General features: G+C 51.5%; 1 protein-coding gene across 7 annotated transcripts in view; it reads right to left on the bottom strand.

Moving 5' to 3' along the window:
- LOC140395377 (uncharacterized) overlaps positions 1-16548 on the bottom strand; it is a 74418-nt gene that overhangs the window by 22467 nt on the left and 35403 nt on the right. The window lies entirely within an intron of this gene.

Here is a 16548-nt window from a genome sequence, read left to right as displayed (position 1 = left end):
CCAGCCTGTAAGGAGAAAGCTCTGGGGTGTCTTAACTGAACAGTACTCCAAAGATGTGCTGGGAAATTCCCGTCACGTCCTCAGATATGGATTGAACGGCAGTTACAAGGAAAGTTCAAGCTTCCATTGGGCAACTGACCAGGAATGGAAACCATCGGATACTGAGATTTAAATCGCAAAGCTTGGATGGTTTTGACTGCCTTACAGTAATAGTTACTTAGATGTTCGAAGAATTAAAATCGAACTTCCGGTTGTGGCTATGCCTAGGTAGGTCGCACGTTCGGCAGCTCCCGCCGAGAACGGACTTTTGGACTCTCTGGAGGAGCCCCAACGGCAATTGTTCGACGGCTTCCAGTGTGGGAAGGTGACAGCAAGGTCCCCCCTGGCAGTATATGTATTGGACCAGGAGTGGAGTGGTGAAAAAAGTGATCTTGGAGCAGCGAAAAGTGAGAGGGAGGAAAAACAAGATGGCGGCGGGTGGAGACCAAGCAGCATGGGCGCAGTGGTCACAGGAGCAGCAGGGGTTTCTTAGATGCTGCTTTGAGGAGCTGAAGACTGAAATGCTGGCGCCAACGAAGGCGGCGATTGAGAAGCTAGTGGAGGCCCAGAAGGCCCAAGGGGCGGCGATTCGAGAGGTGCGGCAAAAAGCCTCGGAGAACGAGGACGAGATCTTGGGCCTGGCAGTGAAGGTGGAGGCGCACGAGGCGCTGCACAAGAGGTGGGCGGAAAGATTTGAGGACCTGGAGAATAGGTCGAGGACGAAGAATCTTCGGATTCTGGGTCTCCCTGAGGGAGTGGAGGGGCCCGATGTCGGGGCATATGTGAGCACGATGCTCAATTCGCTGATGGACGCAGGAGCCTTCCCGAGGCCTCTGGAGCTAGATGGGGCTCACCGGGTCCTAGCAAGGAGACCCAAGGCCAATGAGCCGCCAAGGGCTGTAGTGGTGAGGTTTCACCGCTTTATGGACAGAGAGAGTGTCCTGAGATGGGCCAAGAAAGAGCGGAGCAGAAGGTGGGAGAATACGGAGATCCGAATCTACCAGGACTGGAGTGCAGAGGTGGCTAAGAAAAGAGCTGGTTTTAATCAGGCCAAGGCGGTGCTCCATCGAAACGGGGTGAAGTTCGGTATGCTGCAGCCAGCGCGACTGTGGGTCACGTTCCAGGATCGACACCACTACTTTGAAACGCCTGATGAGGCATGGAACTTCATACGGACTGAAAAGTTGGACTCAGATTGAGGGTTTGGTGTGGGGGGATGTTTGTTGTGTTTGCTACGCTTGGGGAATGTTCTTTTTGTCAGGGTGCTGGGTGGGGATGGGTGAAGGGACTTGATGGGGAGACTGTGGGAGTGTGTGTGCGTCGGTACTGGAGGGGCAGACCCCCACGAGGGAAGAGGGGGAGTGGAGGCCCGGGGAGGGGATTGGGGTAAGGCCGCAAAAGGAGCTGCGCCAGAGGGGGCGGGGCCAGCTCAGGAAAGCGCGGGCTTTTCCCCGCGCTAGAGAAGGACGGGATGGATGATGCTGGAGGGGGGGCGCACATTGACTGCCAGGGAGGGGGAGGGGGGATTCTCACACTGGAGGGGTTTGATGGAATGGCGGGAGAGGCCGGGGTCAGCTGACTTACGGGAGTGTTATGGGGGGAGCAAAAAGGGCTAGATGTGGATCTAGCGGGGGGAGGGGGGGGGGGGTGGTAATGGGGGGGGGGGGGGGGGGGGGAGATAGGGTTGCTGCTGCATTGGCCAAAGGGGAGCTGGAAGTAGGAGAGGTGGTCGGGGCGGGGGTCCGCTGTCTGGGGAACTGGAGGGTGTGGGAGGCGCAGGCACGTGACTGGCCTAGAAAAGGAGATGGCTAGTCGGGAGGGGGGGGGGGGGGGGAGCAGCCCCCCAATCCGGCTGATAACTTGCAATGTGAGGGGCCTGAACGGGCCGGTCAAGAGGGCCCGGGTGTTCGCGCACTTAAAGGGACTGAAGGCAGACGTGGTTATGCTCCAGGAGACGCATCTGAAGGTGGCAAATCAGGTTAGGCTGAGAAAGGGATGGATAGGGCAGGTCTTTCATTCAGGGCTGGATGCGAAGAACAGAGGGGTTGCAATACTAGTGGGGAAGTGGGTGTCATTTGAGGCAATGAATACTGTAGTGGATAGTGGAGGTTGAGATGTGATGGTGAGCGGTAGGCTGCAGGGGGTGCGGGTGGTACTGGTAAATGTATATGCTCCGAAAGCAGAGGCACGTTGGAGGAAAGCGCAGGGGGCTATGTATGAGTATGGGGAAAAGGCAAGTCGGATGCTGGCACACCAGCTTCGTAAGAGGGAGGCAGCGAGGGAGATAGGTGGAATTAAGGATAGAGGGGGGAATACGGTGCGGAGTGCGGTGAGAGTAAATTAGGTATTTAGGGACTTTTATGGGGATTTGTACAGATCTGAGCCCCCAGCGGGGGAAGAGGGGATGCGACGATTCTTGGATCAGCTGAGGTTCCCGAGGGTGGAGGAGCAGGAGGTGGCTGGTTTAGGGGCGCCAATAGGGCTGGAGGAGCTGGTTAAAGGATTGGGGAGCATGCAGGCGGGGAAGGCCCCGGGGCCGGATGGGTTCCCGGTCGAGTTTTATAGGAAGTATGCGGATCTGCTAGGCCCGTTGCTAGTGAGGACTTTCAATGAAGCTAGGGAGAGGGGGACCTTGCCCCCGACAATGTCCAGGGCGCTGATCTCTCTGATCCTGAAGCGGGACAAGGACCCACTGCAGTGTGGGTCGTATAGACTGATCTCGCTCCTTAATGTGGATGCTAAGTTGCTGGCAAAAGTGCTGGCTACGAGAATTGAGGACTGTGTCTCGGGGGTAATTCATGAGGACCAGTCGGGGTTCGTAAAGGGCAGACAGCTAAATACTAACGTGCGGAGGCTCCTCAACGTGATTATAATGCCCTCGATGGACGGAGAAGCGGAACTAGTGGCAGCTATGGACGCGGAGAAGGCTTTCGACCGGATGGAGTGGGAGTATCTTTGGGAAGTGTTGCGGAGGTTTGGGTTCGGGGAGGGGTTTATCGGCTGGGTCAGATTGTTATATAGAGCCCCAGTTGCCCCCTGTCCGCCTTGCTGTTGGCACTGGCAATTGAGCCCTTGGCCATGGCACTAAGGGAGTCCAGGAAATGGAGGGGACTGGTCCGTAGGGGAGAGGAACATCGGGTGTCACTATATGCGGAGAACCTGTTGCTGTATGTGGCAGACCCAGTGGAGGGGATGGCGGAGGTCATGCGGATCCTAAGGGCGTTTGGGGACTTCTCGGGTTATAAATTGAATGTAGGGAAAAGCGAGCTCTTTGTGGTGCATCCAGGGGACCAGAGAAGGGGGATAGACGATCTGCCGCTGAAAAGGGTGGAAAGGAGCTTTCGGTATTTAGGGATCCAGGTGGCTGGGAGTTGGGGGGCCCTGCACAAACTCAATTTGACGCGGTTGGTGGAGCAGATGGAGGAGGATTTTAAAAGATGGGATGTGCTGCCACTCTCGCTGGCGGGCAGGGTGCAGTCGGTTAAAATGGTAGTCCTCCCGAGGTTTCTATTTGTGTTCCAGTGCCTTCCCATTATGATTCCCAAGGCCTTTTTCAAACGGGTAAGCAGGAGCATCATGGGTTTCGTGTGGGCAAATAAGATCCCGAGAGTAAAGAGGGTGTTTCTGGAGCGGGGTAGGGACCGGGGGGGGCTGGCTCTGCCGAATTTGTGCGGATACTATTGGGCAGCCAATGTGGCGATGATCCGTAAGTGGGTAATGGAGGGAGAAGGGGCGGCGTGGAAGAGGTTGGAGGTGGCGTCCTGTGTGGGCACGAGCCTGAGGGCGCTGGTGACGGCACCGCTGCCGCTCTCGCCGACAAGGTGGTGGTGGCAATGCTGAAGATCTGGGGGCAGTGGAGGCGGCGCAGAGGCGAGGTGGGAGCCTCGGTTGGGTCCCGATTTGGGAGAATCATCGGTTCGTCCCGGGAAGGATGGATGGGGGATTTCGGAGCTGGCATCAGGCAGGGATTAGGGGAATAGGGGCCCTGTTCATAGATGGGACGTTTGCGAGCCTAGGGGCGCTGGAGGAGAAGTTTGGGTTACCCCCAGGGAATGCTTTTAGGTATATGCAAGTGAGGGTGTTTGTGAGACGGCAGGTGAGGGAATTCCCGCTGCTCCCGGCACAGGGGACACAGGACAGGGTGATTTTGGGTGTATGGGTTGGAGAGGGCAGGGTCTCGGCGATCTACCAGGAGCTGAAAGAAGAGGAGTCCGCGGTAGAGGAGCTAAAGGGCAAGTGGGAGGAGGAGCTTGGGGAGGAGATAGATGAGAGTCTGTGGGCTGATGCCCTGAGTAGGGTTAATTCTTCCTCCTCTTGCGCCAGGCTCAGCCTAATACAGTTCAAAGTTACTCACAGAGCGCATATGACAGGGGGGAGGAGGAGTAGGTTCTTTGGGGTGGAGGACAGGTGTGGGAGGTGCTCGGGGAGTCCGGCAAATCACGTCCACATGTTCTGGTCGTGCCCGGCACTGGAGTGGTTTTGGAGGGGTCTTGCGAGGACTATGTCCAAGGTGGTGAAAGTCCAGGTCAAGCCAAGTTGTGGGTTGGCATTATTTGGGGTAACGGACGAGCCGGGAGTGCAGGAGGCGAAAGAGGCCGGTATCCTGGCCTTTGCGTCCCTGGTAGCCCGGCGGAGGATCTTGTTATTATGGAAGGACTCGAAGCCCCCCAGTGTGGAAGCCTGATAAATGACATGGCAGAGTTCATTAAGCTGGAGAGGATAAACTTTGCCTTACGAGGGTCTGTGCAGGGGTTCTTCAGGCGGTGGCAACCGTTCCTAGACTATCTCGCGGAGCGTTAGAAGGTCAGCAGCAGCAACCCTAGGGTGGGGGGGGGGGGGGGGGGGGTTCCCCTGCGAGTACCTTTAAATGTCATATGGGGGGCTATTGTACATGGGGAAACCCAATGTAAATGTTTTGTACAATGTTAATTGTTGTGTTTGCGTTTCTTTTATCTTCTGTTATGGGGGGGGGTTGTCAAAAATTGTTGGAAAACTTGAATAAACATATTTTTTTTAAAAAAGAATTAAAATCACTTCTAGCTTCTTGATTTTTCTTCAATTTTTCCAATAAACGGGCAACTTAGCATGGCTAATCCACCTACATTGCACATCTTTTGGTTGTGGGGGTCAGACCCACAGACAAGTGGAAAGCATGTAAATTCCACACGGACAGTGAACATAGAACATACAGTGCAGGAGGCCATTCGGCCCATCGAGTCTGCACCAACCCACTTAAGCCCTCACTTCCACCATCTCCCCGTAACCCCTCCTAACCAGTGACCAGGGGCTGGGATCGAACCCGGGTCCTTGGTGTCGCAAGGCAGCAGTGCTAATCGCTGCATCATCGTGCTTCCCCCTCACTTCTAACTTCTGAGTGACTATAGCACTGACCAGCCAACCACGCCACCACCTGACCCAACCCTCCACGAGACCCAGGAAGGGAGGAAGTGAGAGAGAGAGAGAGAGAGAGAGAGAGAGAGAGAGAGAGACTCTTTCGCTCCCTGAACTCCCGGCTCTTCCGACACTCCAAAGATCGCTACCTCCGGACTCGGCACCACCCGTGTTTTTAGTACCGTGGCCATTGCCATTGCTTCTGATCATGCCCAAAACATGTGGTGGACATGATTTGCTGGGCTTCCCGGGCACCTCGCACACCTGTCCTCCACCCCGAAAAAAATTGCTCATCCGGGCCACCATCATGTGTGCTCGGTGGACGACCTCAAATTGTATCAGGCTAAGCCTGACACATGATGAGGACGTATTAACCCTGCTTAGGGCATCCGCCCACAGACCCGCCTCTATCTCTCCTCCTAGCTCGTACTCCCACTTGCCCTTAAGCTCCTACACCGGGGTTTCCGCCCCCTCCGAGATCTCCTGGTAAATATCCAATACCTTCCCCTCTCCCACCCAGGTACTGGAGACTACTCTATCCTGTATCCCCCGTGGCGGCAGCAGTGAAAAGGCCGGAACCTGCTTTCTCAGGAAGTCTTGCACTAAACCCATTCCCTGCTGGCAATTCAAATTTATCCTCCAAGGTTTTCAAGCTGGGAAAGCTCCAGTCTATAAATAGATCCCCCATCCTCCTAAATCCTGCCCTTTGCCATCTCCGGAACCCACCATCTAGCCTACCCGATACAAACCGATGATTATTATAAATCGGGGTCCAAACCGATGCTCCCTCCATTCTCTTATATCTCCTCCATTGCCCCCAGATTCTCAGAGCCGCCACCACCACCGGACTTGTGGCGTATCGGGCTGGCGAGAATGGAAGAGGTGCTGTCATCAGTGTTCCCAAACTTGTGTCTTTGCATGCCGCTGCCTCCATCCGCTCCCACACAGACCCCCCCCCCCCCCCCCCCCCACGCCCACTACCCACTTCCTAATCATGGCTATATTAGCTGCCCAGTAGTAATTGCAGATGTTCGGCAGCGCCAATCCACCCTCCCCCCGACTGCGCTCCAGCAACAGCTTCTTCACTCGCAGGGTTTTACCATCGTACCACCATCGCCCTTGGCGACTCATTCGCTCGGGGCTTCTTCGCGAGGGCTCTGTGCGCTCTATCCACTTGAAATGAAATGAAAATGAAAATTGCTTATTGTCACAAGTAGGCTTCAAATGAAGTTACTGTGAAAAGCCCCTAGTCGCCACATTCCGGCGCCTGCTCGGGGAGGCTGTTACGGGAATCGAACCGTGCTGCTGGCCTGCCTTGGTCTGCTTTCAAAGCCAGCGATTTAGCCCTGTGCTAAACAGCCCCTCGGGGCTTCCAGGGGCCGAGGAAACGCCTCAGCTCCCATCAACTTCTCCAACATGTCCGTCACATCAGCCCTTGCATCCGATCCCTCACTGCCTTCAGGGAGACCGACAATTCTAAGATTCTGCCTCCTGGACCTGTTCTCCAGGTCCTCCAGCTTCTCCTGCATTCTTTTCTGGCAATTGTTCATCATCTCCACCTTGGTCTCCAGCAAGGTTATGTAATCCTCATGCTCGGACACCTTTCTCTCCACCTCCTGGATCGCTCTTCCGTGGGTCTCTTGATTCTGCACAACTTGATCAATCGAAGTCTTAATCGGGTCCAGCGTGTCCTTCTTCAGCGAAGCAGTCTTCGAAAAATTTCACCAGCTGTTCCGTCGACCACTGTGCCGTTTCGCCGTGGCCCTTGCTCTCTGCTATGCTTTCCCACGTTGCCAGCTCTGCTCGTCTTCCTTATAGGACTTTGTCTTCTCACACGGCCACTTCTGGTCCACATCTCCATACACTGGAGGGGGAGTTCTCCTCAATGTCTCACTCTTCACCGATTTATCCCATAAAATCGCAAAAAAACCGGGGGGAAAAGATCCAAAAGTCCGTCACAGGCGGGAGCTATTAAATGTGCGACCTACTCCTCCATGGCTGCCACCGGAAGTCCCTCTGCTAATTGTTAAAAGCATCACAGCTCTGCATTATCGCAAGCTGATGATATTTGGAAAGTGAAAGAAATACATCAAAACATTTCTGTCAAAGGTTGAACAAAATGTTTTATTAAAAGACTTGGAATCAGTGATGAAAGCAATCATCTGCATCTACATCAAAACAGAAACATTCTAATATATTTTCATATATATTTTTTTTTAAATGCTAAACATATTTTGCAATGTTTATGAATGCTGCGTTCCATCAGGTTGGTAACTTGTTTCTTTCCTCAGAAAGGGCCACTTAACTCCAGTTTCATTACAGCCTTCGTCCAAACATTCACAAAAAAGCTCCATGCAAAGGTGACGTCAGATTGCAACTGGCAAAAGTGGGGTGGCTGTGGTTGTCGGTGAACAAATTTTCATTGCAACAAAGCAATGCTACACTAAACCACAAATAAATAAAGGTACAAGGCATGAATAGCACAATCAATAATTAATACCACTAAACCCTTCAACATAAAACTAAAAACTAAACCTCTCCCTAACAGCTGACGGTGCCTAACTCTCTGAAAACGGATATGAATGTTAGCCATCTCAATTCGAACCTTTCTATCGACCCTCTAATTGTGTACTTGGCCGTCTCTAGATATAGGAACTCTATTAGATCACCGAACCAGGCTCCATACTGGGCAGAGGTCTCCACCCCAGCAGAACCTGCCTCCGGGTTATCAACGAGGCAAAGGTGAGGTCATCTGCCTTCACCCCTGTCTGCAGCACCGGAAAATCCGAAACCCCCAAACTGGCCACCAGTGAACAAGACTCCAGCTCGATATCAAGAATCCATGAAATGGTGTTAAAGACAGAGACCCAGAATCTTACAAGTTTAGGACACAACCAGAATATATGGGAATGATTTGCCAGCCTCCGGGAACAACGTTCGCACCTAGTCTCCACCCAGAGAAAAAAACACTCATCCTCGTCTTGGTCAGATGTGCCCTGTGCACCACCTTGAACTGAATCAAGCTGAGCCTAGCACATAAGGAGGTTGAGTTGAACCTGTGAAGAGCCTCACTCCACACACCCCCTCCATTAAAAACTGGACCCAGCTCATCCCCACCCCACTTCACCTCATCAAACAGAGTCTGCAAAACAACGATGCAGCTATAGTCACCGTCAGAAACCTAGTCCTGCCCCCCACCCCCTCCCCGTTTCCCAACTATACCACACCCAAATAAACAATCAAACAACCAAAAAACCCAAGCCCCCTACCTCAAATACCCCTAGCTCAAAACAAATCAAAAACCCCAAGCTCATTATCTAAAACTAGCATAAAATAATGAGCTGCAATTACACCCACCACTTTGCTCCTGTTAGCTAACTTTTCAGCTAGCAGGGCGGATCCTCCTGGAGAAAAGACAAATAGCCATAACAACCAGCCCCGCCCCCAACACAATTTAATAATCATAGAAAAAGATCCATCCCACACAAGAACAAGAAAATACAAACCTGTACAAGTAACCCCAACAAGTCCCCATAACCACATGACCTCCCCAATAATACAAAGACCTCGTGAAAATTACAATTAACTCGCCCATCGCCCATGCTCCCCAGCAAGAGCATCAACCTCATCGAAATATTAGTCCTTCATACCTTATCAATTGAAGGCATGCAGAGTGTACCATTCAAAACGAACTACGCTCTCACACAATGCGGCCTTGGCCTTGTTAAATGCAGCCTCCCTTTTAGCAAGTTGCTCACCGACACCTCGATAGAACTGATGGCATGGCCCCCCTATTTATCGTCTTGATGATCCTTCACCCACCTCAAGACCCGTTCCTTTTTCTGTAAACTATGAATCCTCACGATGATTGCCCGTGGTGGCTCGCCAGAACAGGGTTTCTGTCTCAGTGACCGGTGGCCTCCCCACCATCTTCTCAAACATCTTTGCGATGTTTTCACAGCAAAAGAGCCTCGAGAGTCTTCTAAATTTGTCGACGAATCTTTATTTGCTGGCTTCATTGTCCTGGTCTTGCTGGGAATTTCTCTTGTGTGGGAATCTTATCCCAACAAATCAGAGAAGTTTTAACCCAAACACCTGCTAAAAACTGGGTGAAAAGGGCTTACGGTGCCCTGGCGGAAGCCACCTCATGTGCATCTACTCCCTACATGCCGCCACCGAAAGTCCCCTCTCCTTCGATTATGTGCCCATTTCTTTTCCTTTAAATATGTAATACTTTCTGTCTCAACTACTCATTGACCCATGCGAGTGATAAGGGTGGAGAAATCTTTAACAAGCTAGATTGTTCTGGTGACGGGGATGTGCTGAGCGGACTCGTGAAAGGTGACTATCCTGGAAATTTGAAATTAGGCATGTTTAGTCCAAACATAGGCCGCTAAACCCAGGAAAAAGCCCCACCCTCCTCCAACACCACCACAACAAACGAGACATGGCAGGCAATAATTTGAGGAGCCGAAAGGTCGGCAGAATCAGCAAAAGCCTGGAGAGGAGGAATGAGGCAACAACGAACATGTGAGGTGATGAAGAATTGACCGCATCCGAATGGGATGGGCCGACAGGACATATGCCGGGCTACCCCCCGATAAACAAATGGATGGGACTCCTAACACAGGAGCTCCAATCGCACAGAGATGCCATCAAATTAGAAATGATGGCGACGGTGAAGGCGGCGGTAACGGAGGCACTAGTCCCCTCCCAAGCGGCCCTGGAAAAAGCGGAGAGTGACTGGAGACACAGGAGATGACAATCAAAGAGCTGGAGAAGGCTGCGACCAACCAAAGCGACCAGATCACCACATTGGAGACGGAGATGGCAAGGTTAGTGGCAACACAAGGGACGCTGAAACGGAAGGTCGAGGACCAGGAATACCGCTCGTGCTGTCGGGCGTATCGGAGTGTACCGGGGGCAGGAACCCCCATGGACTATGTGGCCCAGATGCTGGGCAAGCTGGTTGGAAGGGAAAACCTCCTCAAAGCCCCAGAAGTGGACAAACTCCACAAGTCACTTCACTCAAAGTCGGGGAGCAGCTCCAGGTGGGGGGAAAGCTGAGGCTCAAAACAGGGGCAGGGGGCAGACAGGCCCAGGGGAAAAGTTGAAGGGTGATGGGGAATAGAACGCTGGCTACAACAGATTGCACACAGCGACAATGGAAACCAAAGGCACTGCAAAGTCATCTCGGAGGTCCCCAAACAGAGGGAAACCCTGAAGCACACCGACCCTCTGAAAGAGCACCCTACCTAGGACCACGCCCTCAACCAATCCCTGTAACCCCACCTAACGTTTGGACTCAAAGGGGGCAATTTAGCATGGCTAATCCACTTAACCGGCACATCTTTGGACTGAGGGAGGAAACCAGAGCGCCCGGAGGAAACCCATCTAGATACGGGGAGAACGTGCAAACTCCACACAGAGTCACCTGAGGCAAGAATAGAAGCCGGGTCCCAGGCACTGTGATGCAGAAGTGCTAACCATTGTGCTACCGTGACCACCCTGAGGGAGAAGGGCTGACTGCAGTAAGAAAGAGCTAGGTGGGACAGACTTGCCAATCGTGCTATGGCACGAGGGCTATGGGGGTGGCCATGCTGCTCAACAATTTAGTGTGACAGGTGGGGGCTTTTGTGAGGCGACAGGTGAGGGAATTCCCGTTGCTCCCGGCACAAGAAGTTCAAGATAGGGTGATCTCGGGTGTATGGGTCGGGGAGGGCAAGGTGTCGGTACACAAGGAGTTGAAAGAGGGGGAAGCGCTGGTAGAAGAGTTGAAGGGTAAATGGGAGGAGGAGCTGGGGGAGGAGATAGAGGAAGGTCTGTGGGCTGATGCCCTAGGTCGGGTTAATTCCTCCTCCTCGTGTGCCAGGCTCAGCCTGATACAATTTAAGGTGGTCCACAGAGCGCACTTGACGGGGGCGAGGTTGAGTAGGTTCTTTGGGGTAGAGGACAGATGTGAAAGGTGCTCAGGGAGCCCGGCGAACCATGTCCATATGTTTTGGTCATGACCGGCACTGGAGGGGTTCTGGAGAGGAGTGGTGGGAGCAATATCTCAGGTGGTGAAAGTCCGGGTCAAGCCAAGCTGGGGGCTAGCAATATTTGGAGTAGTGGACGAACCGGGAGTGCAGGAGGCAAAAGAGGCCGGCATTCTGGCCTTTGCGTCCCTAGTAACCGCCGGCGGCGAAGGATCTTGCTAATGTGGAAGGAGGCGAAGCCCCCCAGCCTGGAGGCCTGGATAAATGATATGGCTGGGTTCATAAAGTTGGAGAGGATTAAGTTCGCCTTGAGAGGGTCTGCGCAGGGGTTCTACAGGCGGTGGCAACCGTTCCTAGACTATCTCGCGGAGCATTAGAGGAAGGTCGGTCAGGAGCAGCAGCGGGGGACGACATCCTGGGAGGGGGTGGACTGCCTGGGAGGATGGATGAGCAAGAGATAACATGAAGGGTTGGGGAAACTGGCACGTACGGGTGAGGGCCAGTGTACAAAGCTGTGTAAATATATCATTTTGCCATGTATATATCTTGCTCTGTGCGATTTCTCATTTTTCTTTGTTACGAAGGGGGGGGGGGGTGTTATTATTTGTAAGGGAGAAAAATTGTGTTAAAAAACTCTAATAAATATATATTTTTTTAAAAAACAATTTAGAGTGACGAGGACGTTTACAGACCATGGGGATGGTACATCATAGTTAGTGGTGTCCTGGAAGGGGCACCAGTGGTCCTTGCAAGTGCACACGCTCCCAACTAGGACGACACAAATTCACGAAGAAAATTCATGGAACAGATGGGGGCAGTGGATTCATGGAGGTTCACACATCCAGGGGAGAAGGTGTTCTCCTTCTTCTCCCAGGTACACAGGTGTATATCTTAATTCTTAATTGGGGCAAGGCCAATTTTGATGGTATCAGACAGGAACTTTCAGAGGTAGATTGGGGGAGACTGTTGGCAGGCAAAGGGACGGCTGGTAAATGGGAGGCTTTTAAAAATGTGTTAACCAGGTTTCAGGGTAAGCACATTCCCTTTAGAGTGAAGGGCAAGGCTGGTAGAAGTAGGGAACCCTGGATGACTCGAGATATTGAGACTCTGGTCAAAAAGAAGGAGGCATATGACGTACATAATATGACAACTGGGATCAAGTGGATCCCTTGAAGAGTATAGAGATTGTCGAAATAGAGTTAAGAGGGAAATCAGGAGGGCAAAAAGGGGACATGAAATTGCTTTGGCAAATAATGCAAAGGAGAATCCAAAGAGCTTCTACAGATACATAAAGGGAAAAAGAGTAACTAGGGACAGAGTAGGGCCTCTTAAGGATCAACAAGGACATCTATGTGCAGAGCCACAAGAGTTGGGTGAGATCCTGAATGAATATTTCTCATCGGTATTCACGGTGGAGAAAGGCATGGATGTTAGGAAACTAAGGGAAATAAATAGTGATGTCTTGAGAAGTGTGCATATTACAGAGGAGGAGGTGCTGGAAGTCTTAAAGCGCATCAAGGTAGATAAATCCCCGGGACCTGATGAAATGTATCCCAGGATGTTGTGGGAGGCTAGGGAGGAAATTGCGGGTCCCCTAACAGAGATATTTGAATCATCGGCAGCCACAGGTGAGGTGCCTGAAGATTGGAGAGTGGCGAATGTTGTGCCCTTGTTTAAGAAGGGCAGCAGGGAAAAGCCTGGGAACTACAGACCGGTGAGCCTAACGTCTGTAGTAGGTAAGTTGCTAGAAGGTATTCTGAGAGACAGGATCTACAAGCATTTAGAGAGGCAAGGACTGATTCGGGGCAGTCAGCATGGCTTTGTGCGTGGAAAATCATGTCTCACAAATTTGATTGAGTTTTTTGAGGGGGTGACCAAGAAGGTAGATGAGGGCAGTGCAGTAGACATTGTCTACATGGACTTTAGCAAAGCCTTTGACAAGGTACCGCATGGTAGGTTATTGCAGAAGGTTAAAGCTCACGGGATCCAGGGTGAGGTTGCCAATTGGATTCAAAATTGGCTGGACGACAGAAGACAGAGGGTGGTTGTAGAGGGTTGTTTTTCAAACTGGAGGCCTGTGACCAGTGGTGTGCCTCAGGGATCGGTGCTGGGTCCACTGTTATTTGTGATTTATATTAATGATTTGGATGAGAATTTAGGAGGCATGGTTAGTAAGTTTGCAGATGACACCAAGATTGGTGGCACAGTGGATAGTGAAGAAGGTTATCTAGGATTGCAACGGGATCTTGATCAATTAGGCCAGTGGGCCGACGAATGGCAGGTGGAGTTTAATTTAGATAAATGTGAGGTGATGCATTTTGGCAGATCGAATCAGGCCAGGACCTACTCAGTTAATGGTATGGCATTGGGGAGAGTTATAGAACAAAGAGATCGAGGAGTACAGGTTCATAGCTCCTTGAAGGTGGAGTCGCAGGTGGACAGGGTGGTGAAGAAGGCATTCGGCATGCTTGGTTTCATTGGTCAGAACATTGAATACAGGAGTTGGGACGTCGTGTTGAAGTTGTACAAGACATTGGTACGGCCACACTTGGAATACTGTGTGCAGTTCTGGTCACCCTATTATAGAAAGGATATTATTAAACTAGAAAGAGTGCAGAAAAGATTTACTAGGATGTTACCAGGACTTGATGGTTTGAGTTATAAGGAGAGGCTGGATAGACTGGGACTTTTTTCCCTGGAGCGTAGGAGGCTTAGGGGTGATCTTATAGAGGTCTATAAAATAATGAGGGGCATAGATAAGGTAGATAGTCAACATCTTTTCCCAAAGGTAGGGGAGTCTAAAACTAAAGGGCATAGGTTTAAGGTGAGAGATTCAGAAGGGCCCAGAGGGGCAATTTCTTCACTCAGAGGGTAGTGAGTGTCTGGAATGTGCTGCCAGAGGTAGTAGTAGAGGCGGGTACAATTGTGTCTTTTAAAAAGCATTTAGATAGTTACATGGGTAAGATGGGTATAGAGGGTTATGGGCCAAGTGCGGGCAACTGGGACTAGCTTAATGGTAAAAACTGGGCGGCATGGACTGGTTGGGCCGAAGGGCTTGTTTCTATGCTGTAAACGTCTATGATTCTATGAGGATCAACTTCTTCATAGTTGGGAAAGTGATGCTTCCAGGGATAGTAGGACCAGAGTACTCTGCAATAGTAATCTCCAACACGATCCACACCACGCGGATGTGAGGTTGGAGACGGGCCAGGCACAACGGCAATGCCCCCCCCCCCCGCCACCCCATGGCGGGTAGACACAGCCCTCCTGGCCAATAAGGCATTCTGCGAACGGATATCACAGGCCATAGATGGGTACGTACAACCAAAATGGGGAGGTCTCACCCTCCACGTCTGGGAGGCACTGAAGACTGTGATAACGTGGGAAATTATTGTGTACAAGGCGCACAAAGATAGAGAGGAGAGGGCGGCTTGGCAACAGCTGGTTGACTCCATACTGGAGGTGGATCGGCAGTACTCCTCAACCCCGTCCGTGGAATTACTGGCAGTTAGGAAAAAGCTATAGATGAACTTTGGCCTGCGCCCCACTGGGAAAACAGTGCACCAGCTCTGCCAGGCACTTTACGAATACGGAGACAAAACCAGCTCACCAGCTGAGAATGCAGGCAGACACAAGGGAAATAGCTCAGGCTAAAGACAGCAGCGGCAGGCTAGTCGCTGCGCCAGAAAATATCAATGAAGCCTTTGCAACCTTATACCAAGGGCAGTACACCTCCAAGGAGGGGGACCCGAAGATGAAATGAAAATCGCTTATTGTCACAAGTAGGCTTCAAATGAAGTTGCTGTGAAAAGCCCCTAGTCGCCACATTCCGGCGCCTGTTCGGGGAGGCTGATACGGGAATTGAACCCACGCTGCTAGTCTTGGTCTGCTTTACAAGCCAGCTATTTAGCCCACTGTGCTAAACCAGCCCCTGCAGATGAAGCAGTTCCTCGACGACCTGGACATGCCGATCGTGAGGAAAGATAAGAGATGGGGCCTGGAAGCACCATTAGAACTGGGGAAGTCATGGTGAGTATCAACTCCATGCAGGCAGGGAAGTGCTGGGGCCAGATGGATTCCAGGCAGACTTCTACAAAACATTTGTGCCAGCATTGGCTTCGCACTTGCAGATGTTCGCAGACTCGCTAGTTAGGGGCACTCTCCCACCAACATTGGCACAAGCCTCAATATCGCTGATAATCCAAAAAGGACAAAGACCCGGCGGAGTGCGCGTTCTACAGGCCTATCTCACATCTTAACATATTGACGCAATAATCCTTAGCGAGGCAGCTGGAGAGCTGAGTGCCAGAGGTAGTCGCGGAGGAACTGACGGGCTTTGTCAAGGGCAGGCGGCTAACATCGAACATCAGATGCCTGCTGAACGTGATAATGACCCCATCAGGGGAGAGAACACCAGAAGTGATCATCTCCCTGGACGCAGAAAAGGCCTTTGACAGAGTCAAAGTACAAAGAACAATACAGCTAAGGAACAGGCCTTTCAGCCCTCCAAGCCATCGCAGACAATGGTACCTGCCTAAACTAAATCCATATGTACTTACGGATTCCGTATCCTACCATTCACACCCTATTCATATATTTGTCTAGATACCCCTTAAATGCCGCTATCGTACCTGCTCCCACCACCTCCCCAGGCAGCGCGTTCCATATATTTACCATCCTCTGTGTAAAAAAACTTGCCTTGCACATCTGTTCTAAAGTTTTCCCCACACACTTTAAACCTATGTCCCCCTCGTACTTGACTCTCCCACCCTAGGAAAGAGCATCTGACTATCCACTCTGTCCATGCCACTCATAATCTTGTAGACCTCTATCAGGTTGCCTCTCCGTCGTTCCAGTGAGAACAGACTGAGTTTATCTAACCTCTCCTCATAGCTAATGCCTTCCATACCAGGCAACATCCTAGTAAACCACTTCTGTACCCTCTCCAAAGCATCCACATCCTTCTGGTAGTGTGGCGACCATAATTGTACACAATATTCCAAATGCAACCTAACTACGGTCCTGTACAGCTGCAACATGACTTGCCAATTTTTATATTCAATGCCCCGAACGATGAAGGCCAGCATGCTGTATGCCTTCTTGACAACCTTATCCACATGTGTTGCCACTTTGTGATCGG

The sequence above is a fragment of the Scyliorhinus torazame genome, chromosome 18 (assembly GCF_047496885.1).
Source record: "Scyliorhinus torazame isolate Kashiwa2021f chromosome 18, sScyTor2.1, whole genome shotgun sequence".
Lineage (NCBI taxonomy): Eukaryota > Metazoa > Chordata > Chondrichthyes > Carcharhiniformes > Scyliorhinidae > Scyliorhinus > Scyliorhinus torazame.
The sequence above is the reverse complement of the archived record's forward strand: the minus strand, read 5'-3'. Positions and strand labels throughout refer to the sequence as shown.